This window comes from Notechis scutatus, chromosome Z (assembly GCF_049901735.1).
Source record: "Notechis scutatus isolate UNSWTSFEM ecotype Mainland chromosome Z, rNotScu1.2, whole genome shotgun sequence".
NCBI classification, from domain to species: Eukaryota; Metazoa; Chordata; class Lepidosauria; order Squamata; family Elapidae; genus Notechis; species Notechis scutatus.
In genome coordinates this window covers 52,240,842-52,254,599 of record NC_142025.1, presented here as the reverse complement: position 1 = coordinate 52,254,599, position 13,758 = coordinate 52,240,842, and the positions used below count along the sequence as shown (strand labels likewise).

The 13,758-nt window shown below is 35.2% G+C and overlaps 1 long non-coding RNA gene across 2 annotated transcripts; it reads left to right on the top strand.

The window, feature by feature from the left end:
* Positions 1-4,340: 4,340 nt before the first annotated feature.
* On the top strand, positions 4,341-12,383 carry LOC113428612 (uncharacterized). Of its 2 annotated transcripts, XR_015745749.1 has the most exons (4): positions 4,341-4,597; positions 7,900-7,931; positions 11,019-11,072; positions 11,426-12,383. It is a non-coding gene; the product is annotated as an uncharacterized LOC113428612 (long non-coding RNA). The 2 variants fall into 2 exon arrangements; XR_015745750.1 differs by lacking the exon at positions 11,019-11,072.
* Positions 12,384-13,758: the final 1,375 nt, after the last annotated feature.

Here is a 13,758-nt window from a genome sequence, read left to right as displayed (position 1 = left end):
GGCCCCTATGTCCCATGCCTTTCAACATGGCCCATTTGCCGAAATACGGTTTGTCCCGGGCTTTTGGGCACATGGAGCAGGTTGCTGCCAGAAAATTGGCTGACTGCCAGTGCTGGTAGCCAGAAGCCATGGTGTGATTGATGCAGCGGCTGGGAGACTTTGGGGGAGGTGCTGCAGCCAAATGGCATCAGGCGCTTATTAGGAGAAGAAAGGGGAGGGGATGGAAGCTCCCTAGTATCTGATGCTGCCTCCCTGATATCGAACAAGAATAGAAGAGTGGGTGTTTTTTTCATAAATAAGCCAACTTCATCCAAAGGAGTTTTTGTTTTGCATGGATATCCTAGCCTTAGAAGGAGAAAGAAAAGGAGGAAGGGAAGGGAGAAAGAGAGAGAGAGAAAGGAAGGAAGGAAAGAAAGGGGAAACAAAGAAAGAGGGAGGGAAGGAAAGAAGAAAGACAGGAAGGAAGGAAGAGGGAAGGAGGAAGGGAAGGGAAAAAGGGTGGAGAAAGGAGATGAAAGAAAAGGAAGGGAGAAAGAAAGAAGGAAGGAAGGAAGGAAGGAAGGAAGGAAGGAAGGAAGAAAGGAAGAAAGAAAGAAAGAAAGAAAGAAAGAAAGAAGAAAGAAAGAAAGAAAGAAAGAAAGGAAGAAAGAAAGAAAGAAAGAAAGAAAGAAAGAAGAAAGAAAGAAGAAAGAAAGAAAGAAAGAAAGAAAAAAGGGAAACAAAGGAGGCACTAGATGCAGCTTCAGAGGACGCTTTGAAACAGCACAGCAATCCTGGGCTCAAAGGGATCCTGGAGGTCATCTAATCCAAACTCCTGCTCCAGCAGGAGACCTTATGTCATCTGGGTTATTTTGGTGCCTCTAACAGAGAGGAACATTCCCATAAAAGGGAAGGAGTTTATTAGGACAAGGCTGCCATGCAGTGGAAGGCAGAGATAGTCCTCGACCACAATTGAACCCAAAAATTTTAAAGTCATTGTTAAAGTGAGCTTCGACTGTCACACGATCCCCCTTTGCAACCTGACCACTGAAGTTTACAGGGAAGCCAGATTCATTTAACAACCATGTGACTTATGTAAGAGCTTAACTACAGTGACAAGACCGGTCGTAAAGTGGGTGAAAGCTCACTGAACAGCTGTCTCACTTAGCAACAGAGATTTGAGGCTCAATGGTGGACATACGGTAAGTCAAGTGGTATCCTTCCCCTTCCCTTGATTGTGTGTATCAATCCTTTTTGCTCTTAAATTCTCAATCTGATCCATAGTGATTGACATCCACTGTTAGAGGATGGATTGAGTTAAAATGCATCAAAAATCACTTTATCAACGTTCTTGCTTAGCAACCAAAATGTTGGGTTTCATTGTGGTCATAAGGAGAAAAGCTGGACAATAATGCACAGAGGCGGAACCCTGGAGGAGAAGCAGGCGTAACCAACGGTAAAAGTCTGTAGAGATTCTCAGTCACTCAGGTCATGTGTTGGAAGAAATGTCCATCTGGGTTCATTTCAAGTGGGAACAAAGGCACTGGAAACATGTTGACTGCTTGGAAAGATGGTTTAATGGTGGACAGCAGGACCACATAATTCAAGGTCCTGGGACTCCCAAAAAATCACATGAATGAGAGAGAAAGAGAGATTTATAACCTCTGTTGGGCTTTGAACTTGCTTCCTGTTCCTTGACAAGATATGTATCCTGATTGGTTGCCAGAGTCCATGGGGCCATGCAGGGGTAACTGTAGGTGTCTTCAGTCCCAAGTGTGGTTGAATCTTGCTGGGTGATGTAATGAAGGGGCTTTGAGCAACTCCTATTGGCTTAATGGCTTTGCCCTGAAGGAGTCAAAGGCGTCATACTCCAATCAGTGTACAGGAGAAGTTTTGTTTAAAGAGAAAAGATAAATGGATAGCTGGAAACAGAACAGACAAAGAATAATACGTATTATGATTTGAACTGAGATGAGATAAATTAAATAGAACTAAGAAAGTTAAAAGAGGGGAGAAGCTATATAGAAAATTGAAAATGGTAATAAGATATGGAATGGTATATAAAATGAATATGAATTTGAATTTGTGTCTGTGCGAAGAGTTGTAAAATCAAGCAGCTTTCAGAAAAGATGTTTTATGTTTTGTTTGTTTGTGTATTGTCTTTGAAAATCAATAAAATTGTTTTTTTTAAAAAAAAGTATTTTGGAAGAAGATAGTGGCAATTACTTCTATAATACTGCCAGAGTACCTCTATGTGTGCAGTAACCAGGAGCCAAGCTTTACTTGGCGATGGTTTTACTTGGCATCTTGGAGCTGTTTAAAACAGATTCCCCCCATACTTTGATTTGTTAACCTGCATTGAATATCTTATCAGTAATTTCAGATTGCTAGTACAGATAGCTGTTGACTTATGACCACAGCAGGGACCAGAAAGTTCTGTTGTAACTTTTAAATCATTTATGGCTAATTTTACAACCTTTTTTTGCCACAGTTATAAGCAGACCACTGCATTTGTTAAGCGATTCACAGAGTCATTAAGCAAATCTGGCTATTCCCCATTGCTTTGCTTGTTAAAAGCCAGCTAGGGAGATTGCAAACGATAATTATATGCCTTGGAATACTGCAACCATTGTAAATACATGCTGGTTACCTTAATTTTCATCACTTAATCATGAGGATGCTGCAATGGTCATAAGTGTGAAAAATGGTCATAGGTCACTTTTTTCAGTGCCATTTTCATTTTGGGTAGTCATTAAATGAATGGTTTAGTTAAGGATTACCTGTAATGGTCACATTTTTCCATTCCTTTGTTATTGACATTTTACATGGTTAAAATAATTCAATATTTAATTAGAATTTAATTGAGTTATGGTAGATATTTTAAATATTTGGAACCAAGTCTTCATTTAAAACTTAAATTCATTTCATTTAAAAACCAGATTGTTAGATCTTGAGAATCAGTCACATAAAAACTAGGGGTGATATTATAGCAGTGTTCCAATATCTCAGGGGCTGCCACAAAGAAGAGGGAGTTGACAAGCATCTATATATTGATTGTAGTTAATAAATATATCAGATATAACAAAAATGTATTTGTAATTGTAATCAATAAGATTAAGGTGAGCAGATTTACAGGCTTTTTGCTAATGCTGATATTAAATGTCTATGATAGTAATAGTTTCAGAGAATAGAAAGTGTCTTGCTCTGAAAGTAAGTCTCTTGTGTTTACTGTTGTTTATTCTGAACTTGATGGAGATAGCTGAATGGAGTAACTGGAAAGAAAGCTAAGGAAATTTCTCTTGTCTTTCTTCTTCTCTCCCTTCCCCCATGAAATACTTAGGCTTTCATAAGTGTTAAATAAGTGTAAAATAAATTTGCTATTTTAAAATTAGAAAATGCCAAGCCATCCAAGGTCACCTTATAGATGAGATGAATGACATAAAAACGTAATAAACAAATTAGTTAATTGGGTAATCCAATAGGCAAAGAAGACTAATAGGAAGCAAGGGCTAAATATATAGGTGAATATTTTTGTTCTACAAATCTCAAGCTTCTCCTGTGAGTGGGAAAGGAGCCAAATGCTGGATTATCAATACACCAGGCAAGGAGACTGCAAAAATTATTTTATTCCAGAGGCATGCAATATATTGTGCCTGATTTGCAAATACTTAATTTTTTTCTGTTCTCTGCAAATAACTTCCTTTCTGGACTGTTTTTTGTTTATTCAAATGGCAGGATACATTTGTATTTCTTAACTCATAAATAGTATGGATGCTTGCTTCTCTCTCTCTCTCTCTCTCTCTGACCCCCCCCCCCCCATGACATGTTTCAAAAATGTTGACATTCATAAGAATGAAGTCAAATTACATTTTTTAAAGTTTAAGATTTCAGATTCATTAGGGTTTTTTGTGTCATATATTTGTTACTGATTACTTTGAAGATTTCAAGATATATATTAAATAGACTACATTCTGATTCTCTTATTGTACCTACAACTTCTTTTGATATTATTTTCACACTTTGTATGTAAAAACCAAACAAACCAAGCATTGACCTTTAGTCTGAGTTAACCTACTGTTAGATTGCAAGTTTATGTAGAACATCACACATTAAAAAGAAATACTTTCATTTATGAAAGATTGGAAATCTTTCCCTCTAACACAGGGGTTGGCAAGTTTCCCAAAGAGCCAAATGAGAAACTGGGGCTCTTGTGGAGGGTCACTCCCTTCATTCCACTTCCTTCCCACCGCTGCCATCCTGCCACCGCTGCCTTGGCCAGACAGGGAAAATGAAAGGGTGGGATATGACCCATAGGCTGTAAAATGCCCATGTCTGCTCTAACAAGATTTTCTTTTATGTTCAGCTTGCACAGTTTAGACAACGAAAAGCATACTCTGATGGGCAGCATGCCTTTAAGAAGCAGAAGAAGAAGAAAAAGATATCAAAAGTCAAAGATGAAGAATTGATACAAGAAGGTTTGGATATCAACCAATTTTAAACAGAAGAAGCATCCCTACATAGCTTTCAAAGAGGAGCAGCTGCTACAACTGAATCTGTTACAGTGAGAACTTTGCACAGTGATGAAATGATCAAGCATGATCACACATATACCACTGAAGTAAGTGTTTCAGACTTTGAGATTTAAAAAAAAAACAGGGTTAAAGTTAGAGCCTGTTTATTGTTAGATGGTGTAGTAATATTAAATATTGTAAATATGCTTTAACTTTTTTGCTTTGAAAATAAGCGCAAGTAATTTTCCCGTGTAAAAGTAAGCACTATTTTTTACATGAGCAACAGTATTAATAACAATACCACGATAAGAGGCTATAGTGCCAGAGTTTGATAGGATTGAGAAAGATAAATATTGATTAAAAAAATAACTAACTAGCATTTATTGAAATTGTGGTGTTTTAAAATGAGCTCACAAAATAATCTACCTTGATGTTTATTTAAAATGTTATTGGTTATTGGCAAATTGTAAATATTGAGTTAATAGTTGATTTTATTGCAATGTAATATAGGTAGCCCTCAGTTAATCCATGGTAATTGTAACTGGAATTTCTGTCCTTAAACACTGTGGTTGTAAAATGTGATGTCACATGACCACGTCACTTTGCCATTGGCAACCCCAGCAGTCTCCATTACCATGATTAAATGAATCCCACTGGTCAATAGGTGGGGATCCCCCCTACTCCAAGCCATCCTGCTGGGTCTGTTCCAGCATGAGCCTTACTGAAATAACAGACTGCCTCTTCTTGAACTTTCCTCACCTGTCTACCATCTTTGTCCTTTTAGATGCCTGCCTATCCAGCTTCCCAACTATACCTGCCACCATCGCATTGCACACCTGCCAGAACCTTCTTCCATGCTGCCTTCTTTCACACTGGTATAGCTTGTTTCACACCCTGCCCAGGGCTTCTGTTCACATAGCAGCCAGGGCTTTCTTTTGTGAAGGAAACTCAATATGTGAAAGTGTTTTTCACATCAAGCTTCTTTCTCTAGTGTGCAAAAGAAGAAGCTAATTAAGAAATTTGAGGATCAGTTGTAAATCCCTTCAGCTCCATCCTAATTTCAAGCAGTGATTGAACAAATGGATGTTAAACAAGAACTACCTGTATGTCTGTTGGAAGTTCTGATGGGTCCTGACAGATGCTATCAGTACATGACACAAAATACAAAAGAAATTATCAGATATTTCTATCTATAAATGTGAAAATATTCTTAACCTTGTTAGTATTTTTCCATTTATAAATAGTAATGTTTAAGAACAATTTCTTTATGAAAAACAGATTTTGATGTAAATTTATCCTTTGTTTATTCTTTTTAAAGGATTACAAACTTGGAGAAATATAGGTGAAAATTTAAAATGTTGCCTATCTAATGAAGTTATGAATTCACAAGATATGTACTCCCATAGAATATTAGTAGCATATGATCCTGCAAAAGCTCATTTCCTTCCTTCCTTCCTTCCTTCCTTCCTTCCTTCCTTCCTTCCTTCCTTCCTTCCTTCCTTCCTTCCTTCCTTCCATCCACCCATCCATCCGCCAGAAGTCTTTTGATAGCTAACAAGAGTTAAAAGCATTAAATGCAAAAGAAATAATAAAATTACAATCCTGACAAGTATAACTTATGACCACAGTTGAGCTCAAAATTTCTGTTTCTAAATGAGACATTTATTAAGTGAGTTTTGCCGCATTTTACAATCTTGCTTGCCACAGTTAAGTGAACCACTGCAGTTGTTACGTGAGTAACATGGTTGTTAAGTGAATCTGGCTTCCCATTAACTTTGCTTATCAGAAGATTGGAAAAGGTCACACTGGGACACTGCAACCAACATAAATATGAAACAGTTCTCAAGCACCTAAATTTTGATCATATGACCATGAGGATGTTACAATAGTTCTAAGTATGAAAAATGATCATACATTATTTTGAGTGATGTTGTAACTTCAAATGGTCACTAACTGACTTGTAAGTTGAGAATTACCTGTAGTTACAATTGATCAGTTCCTGGAGGAAAACACAGGTCTTCAGGGTCTTCCTTGGGATGACAGGGTTGGGACCAACCATATTTGAGGAAGGGAAGGCAATCCCAAAGGACTAGTGCTGCAACAGAAAAGGCATGGCTTTTTATTGAATTCAGAGCATATTAATCCTGTTGGATAGGAAGAGGTACCTGAAGCATGACAATCAGGCTTGCACCTTCAATTGTACCTTGACCTTCATTGGGAATCGGTGCATTTACATGTTTCCAGTGTTACACAAGAGTACACAAGCACACCCATAACTACTCATGCTCCCACAATCTTTTACACATTCTACTGAACAACCACACATTCAGTTGTAGTTTCTAAGTGGACTTTAAGGGCAGCAACATATAAAGCACATTGTAGTAATCCAGATAAAACCTAACTAGTATGCTGCTAACTGAGAATAGAGCTCCCAATTCATAAATGAATCGCACAAAATGATTTGTGGAATCAGAAGTCTACAGGAATCTCAAAATAATTTACCACTTCTGTCTGTGATAACATAACACTATATAAAACTCTGAAAGATCTCTGGAACTGAATGTCCCTCCAAATTCACAGCCATTTGTTCTGTCAAGGTTGAGCATAAATCTGTTTGCATCCAAACTCCTATCCTCTTCCTCAAGACCACGACTTTTCCCAACCCCCTGTGCTGGTCCATAAGGATACCATGATGGCATGAAAAGTTAGCAAGAGACCAAGAAGGGCCAGGCTTTAATATTTACTTTATTATATTTGGAGATCATTGACCAGCTGAACAAATCTGAGCAGCTTCTATCAAGCACAACACATATTCTGGCCCAACTTTCAGCCCCACTAGATAAACCAGGCCAGGAAATCAATTTCACTGTAAAGCTAAAACTACTTATATTGAGGTTGGCTAATAATCATTTTTTTTCACCTGCAATTGTATGTAATATGACAATCAGCTTTAAGGAATGTCAACATTGTGTTGCTAAATTCCCTGTAATGTTAGTTTATACTAAAGGTTTGTACCAGGATTCGCATATGGCCGAAGTCACTAAAATAAAATGTTTCCTAACGCCTCAAGGCAACTTGATTATAGGCTCCAAAAGGTTTCTCACAATTTAATTCCAAGAAGGAGAAATATCAAGAGAGATTCAAATTACCAGTTGGCAAGAGTACTCTTTGTTTATTATTCAAGTCTTATTATTCAACCCTTACTTTCAAAAGTCATTACATTTAGCTTCATTTTTCCAATATAAGCATCTTTTTAAGCATCTTTTAAAACATGTTTTAATTTTAAGCAGTTTTAGCAATAAAAGATGCTGCCTAGCAACTGTTGTTGAAGATACTGAAGGTTTTTATTATCTTCCAATGCTAGAATGCTATAAAAATTCTCATCCTTTTATTTTTATTTCTGTTTTAGCTAGAAAGTGAGATTTCCACTCCAGCTCAGAGGTAAGATTATGATGTCTTATACGTTGCTTAACAAAACAGTTTTTTAAATGCTGCTTTTATTTTTATAATTATTTTTATTATGTTAGTTTATTTTAGGTGAGTTTATTTTAGGTGAACTATTTTATACAATCAACACAACTAAATAAGTATTCCTAAAAATAATTTTAGGAGGAATATTTGTGACCAAATAATATAGTTTTGAAAAAATGGGCTTATCAGTAATTATTAAATATTATTGGACTATTTTGTGGTGTGTAATTGTGTCAATATACATAGACTGTTCCCCTATTTATCACTCTTCTGCTATACCTTCCCATACATTTGTGGGTAGCTTGTTATGTATGCTGCCAGCACACTGTTTAGTTCTTCTTTGCAGTAGTTTAATGTTTGGATAAAATGGAATCTCTTTTGACTTTTCTCAGTAGCTTAGCCTAGCAGGAAGTGTATAAAGTTAAAAATCTCTCAGAATGGACTGATTCCGCAAAGAAATCCAAACCTTTTTAAATTGAAATTGAAATTAATGAACCAACAGAACCCATAAAGAACAAAAAACAAAAAGAATGGAACAATTTAAACAATTCATTGCCTCCTGCCTAGGCAATGAAACCGTACACCAGTTTAGGCAAACAATTATCCAACATCTTTTAAAAAACTTCCAGTGTTGCATTCACAATTTCTGGAGGCAAGTTGTTCCACTGATTAATTGTTGTAACTGTCAGGCAATATCTCCTTAGTTCTAAGTTGCTTCTCTCCTTGATTAGTTTCCAGCCATTGCTTCTTGTCCTGTCCTCAGGTGCTTTGGAGAATAGCTTGACTCCCTCTTCTTTGGGGCAGCCCCTGAGATATTGAACACTGCTATCCTGTCTCCCCTGGTCTTTCTTTTCATTAGACTAGACATACCCAGTTCCTGCAACAGTTCTTCATATATTTTAGCCTCCAGTTCCCTAATCATCTTGGTTGCTCTTTTCTACACTCTTTCTAGAGTCTCAACGTATTTTTTTACATCGTGGCGACCAAAACTGAATGCAGTGTTCCAAGTGTGGCCTTACCAAGGCATTATAAAGTGGTATTAACACTTCATATGATCTTGATTCTATTCCTGTTTATGCAGCTGAGGACTATGTTAGTTTTTTTAGCAGCTGCTGCACACTGCTGGTTCATATTTAAATGGTTGTCGACTAGGACTGCGAGATCCCTCTCACAGTTACTACTATTGAGCAAGGTACCACATATACTGTACCTATGCATTTTATTTTTCTTACCTAAATGTAGAACCTTACTTTTTCACCATTGAATTTCATTTTGTTAGATAGCGCCCAATGTTCAAGGCTGTCAAGATCCTTTTATATCTTAAGCCTATCTTCTGGAATGTGGGCTATTCCTGCCAGCTTGGTGTCGTTTGCAAATTTGATGAGTCCCCCATCTATCCCCCTGTCCAAGTCATTGATGAAGATGTTGAAGAGTACTGGGCCTAAAACAGAGCCTTGGGGTACTTCAATGCATACCTCTATGTAGATGCAGTTCTATTGAGGACTACACTTTTGAGTGTGGTTAGTCAGCCAGTTACAAATCCATCTGGTGGTGATACTGTCTAACCCACATTTTCTACTTCATCTAGCAGTAGGTTATGGTCTAGTTTATCAAGTGCCTTACTTAAGTCCAAGTAAATTATATTGACAGCATTCCTCTGGTCAACTAATTTTGTCACTTTGTCAAAGAATGCAATAAGATTAATCTGGCATGATCTGTTTTAACAAACCTATGTCGGCTTTTGGTCTATTAGTATCCATAATAGATCATATATGATGGAGGGATCATGGTGAGAACAAGATTTTGACACTTGTGCCCTTTCCTCATAGGTTAATAGGATTACTGCTTAAAGGCTTCACTTCTAGTTTGAATTATATGATTTAATATAGCATTATCAAATATTTGATAACTCATTATGTTTTTGTTGTGCTTCATTTTGCACAAATATTCAAATAAGCAAAGCCGTAGCTTGGAATGTAAGGTCCTGAAATCTATAAGATGATCCAAAGTGACAGGCTAAATTATGAGAGGCATAAATTGTTTCTGATATGCTTGAATTAACAATTTATGCATATTGGACATTTATTTAACCTTTGTCAGAATATCTAATATTTCAATTTACTTAAGTTCTGATTTTCAGTGTCCTAGGTAAGGTATTAGTTACTAATGTAACAAATAAAATTTTATTCCTCAACTCAGAATCCAACTTTTTGAAAACCTCAGGAGTTTTGTATCAGCTGTTATATTGGATATGTTTGAAATATAGAACCTGTGATGTATTTTCCAAATACAAGTTACTTATAATTGTTACTTCTGTTTTCTTCCATTTGAGTCTTGGAATCATACTCAGTAAGTTTCTTCCACAAGTTAAGTTCAGTAACTGGTGATCACCTGAATGTGTCTACATAAATTTTTGGCAGTAGCATGGAAGTGTCTTATAATTTTTTCTTCCATGTTTTTCTCTCTCTCAATGTAGCCTTAATCCTGGGATTTGTTGATGTCCTTCATCTTAACTACTAATCGGGTCTGACCAATTTGTTAGGATCTGTCAGTTTTGGTTAGATACTTCCTCTTCTGTAACTCTTCCTTTATAGTTCCTCAAACTATATCAGAAACTTTATTAGATTTCTATTACTTTTTGATGGAAAAACATTTTGTATTACAGTGCAATGGAAACCTTGAAGTATTTTCTTTTTTAAAGTACATACATTATCCATTATATCTTTATCAGGCACACTTTTGCATTAAGAAAAAAAAACCCTGATGCTGTAAATCCTGTAATTCTGTAAAAATTCAATGAAATCCTTTAAACGTGTTTTTTTTTCCATTGTCCAACTTGTTGTGAAAAAATATTACAAAACACGAGGCTTCTCCTTCTTTTACTTTACTGACAAGATTATTTTCTTGATTAAGTAAACTGGAGATATAATTAATCAGAAGTAAATATGAGACTATTGTATACTTATTAGAGGACAGATACTTATTTCTAAAAAGACATCAATTGCATTCTAAGTTGTATTTTAAAGTGTAACCCATAGAGACATTTTTCTCATGCAGATAAATGGTGGAAATTTTTTGACAAGAACTGATGTACCTTCTGACTTTATTAGGGTACAGTATTTATAATGAATTTGTGGCAGTTAATACTAAAACACTAAGTAATTTGCTTTGAGAAATGAATTAAGACTATTAACTTCAATTCTTCTACTTGCATGCCATAATAATTTTTAGTTTATGTGCTCTATCTTTCTGTTGCATTTTCACAGTATTGAGAAGACAACTTTTAAAATTTAATTTGTATTAATATGCTGCTGCTGTTATAGAGCAAGCTATACTAATAAAATTAGTTTACATAGCAATGCTCTAAAGTACTGTCTCATTTTGCAAAAAAAAATATTTTACATATCTTCACTTTAAAACAATATTATACCATGCTGGGTTTTAAGAACCTTGAATTGGTTTAGGAAGAAGAATTGGAATTTGGAGAGAAGTATACTGATCATGAGGTACAGAATACTGTAACAGAACTGGAGATGATGAAGAATGAATTGGCTGGAAAGCAGCAAGAGATTGAAGAGCTAAATAAAGAGCTAGAAGAAATGAGGGCAGCGTATGGTACAGATGGATTGCAACAGGTATAATTACCTTATGTTGCTTTCTGCATGCTTGGTACAATCTGAGTTGCTGAAAATGTTCATTTTTTGTTTCATTTACTGATACTAATATTAGAAGTATCAGTATAATTTTTGCTTCACCTTCCACATTTTTTGGTTCAGTTCTTAATGACTTAGGTTCGATAAAAAATATTAGGGTTACTTTTTTTTGAATACTCCCTAGTTTTTTTTTTTTACACAAAGGACAGTGAAATTAGTGTTCCTCTTATAAATCAAGAAAGTGGTCGATACCCTAATGGTGCTTAAAATTTATCCATTTTGGGGGAACTTGGATAATCTATGCTAATCAATTAAATTTCTAATCCAGTTCTTAGAAGAACACTAAGGAATCACTTTGGATACTGGAATTGGTCGCATACAATCTAAATTAAATAATGTCTGCACAATAAAATATATACACATAGTTATCATTTGTATTCTGTGTACATTATCCTGCTATTGTGCATACTTTATTTAGTATGTGCCTATAGTATACATTCTTTATCTGTCCTTTTGGATTATTGATGAAATAGTGATGGAAAATAGCATTTCAAAGTAATCAACTTTTTCCCTTTTTTTTACTATATCAGGTTTCTCTTCTCTTATATAAAGATTATATCTTTTACCTTTATTTTTCACATTATGACAGATACGATAATTACAGGAAGATTTCAGAAAATGCACTTATAAGGTATTTCTGTGTCTGTTTACTGTTAGGCATTGTACACTTATGATGTAAAGTTTTGTGGTGCTTATATATCATTTTATAGTTCTTTACAGCACTTTCTGGGACATTTACAATGTTCATTTTATAGTTCTTTACACCACTTTCTGGGACATTTACAATGTTAGCATTGTAAACTCCAACAATCTGGGTCCTCATTTTATCAATCTCATAAGGATAGAAGGATGATTCAACCTCAAGCCCTGTTAGGATCAAACTCCAGGTTATGGGCAGAGTTAGCCTGCAATATTTCTAACCATTGTGCCACCACCTGGCCTCTTTATAAAAGATAAAAGAAATTAATTAGAAATTGAATAGAATAAGATTTGAACTGTGGAAGATGCTGAGGTAATTTTTTTTGTGATAGCCTACTTGCAAATCTTTATTTTTATGAATAAAATATTTAAAGTATGCCAGGGTTTTGTCACTGTCCTTCCAAACATTATTCTAGAAAATGTAAGTATTTTCTGCTAAAACAAGGAAATGTAATATTTGATATGTGATATACATAGCAGTGCAGTGCTTTTTTTCTATTTGTTCTTATAATCCACAATTCTTATTAAATATTCTTATTATTTTTGCATAAAATCCTTAAAAGCAAAGAAATGCTCCATAATGATGTACACTGTAGAGCAGGGATATCAAACTCACATCGTCATGACGGCATCACATGATGTATCAGGTCTTTTTCCCCCTTCACTAAATCGGGTGTGGCCGTGGCCAGTGCATGAGCCATCCGACCCTCAGGCCAGGAGTTTGACAGCCCTGCTTTAGGAGGTCCCAGGCCACCCAAAATTTGTGTTATAACATGTATGAATAATTAGTAATAAATAGTAATAGTTGCTAATGATTTGTTGAAGCAGTTTTGTTTTACACCTTTACTTTTAATTAAATTATTTAGTTAAAATTATTTTGTTAAAATATTCTGTTTCTCAATACAAGTCTGGAAGGATATAACATTTATTTATTTGATTGATTGATTTGTATCCCACCTTTATTACTTTATGAGTAACTTACTGGTATGAATTTGCTCTCTTTATAGAAAATAAATTACTCTTAATAGTAATTTCTAGTAAAAAGTTGGGAGTTTTTCAGAGTACATTTTATCTCACTTATTTATTTGCCTAAATCAATTTCCTAGCTTACATGTTTGCATTTCACTAAATTTAGCATGTAACATTGTTATTCTATGTTGCCTTAGATTTATGTTTTAATAAAAGATAAATACTCAATGAAAAAAAATTCCTTAACAAGATTTTTATAAGTTTTAATATTAAAACTTAATGGTTTAAAATCATTGTGTTGGTTTAGTATAGTATTTGCATGAGAAAGTATTTGCTGAAGTTTTGGGCATATGAGTTTTAAAAATCCAGATATAATTATAGTGCTCATCTTTCCACTGTAGGTAGTCCTCAGTCTA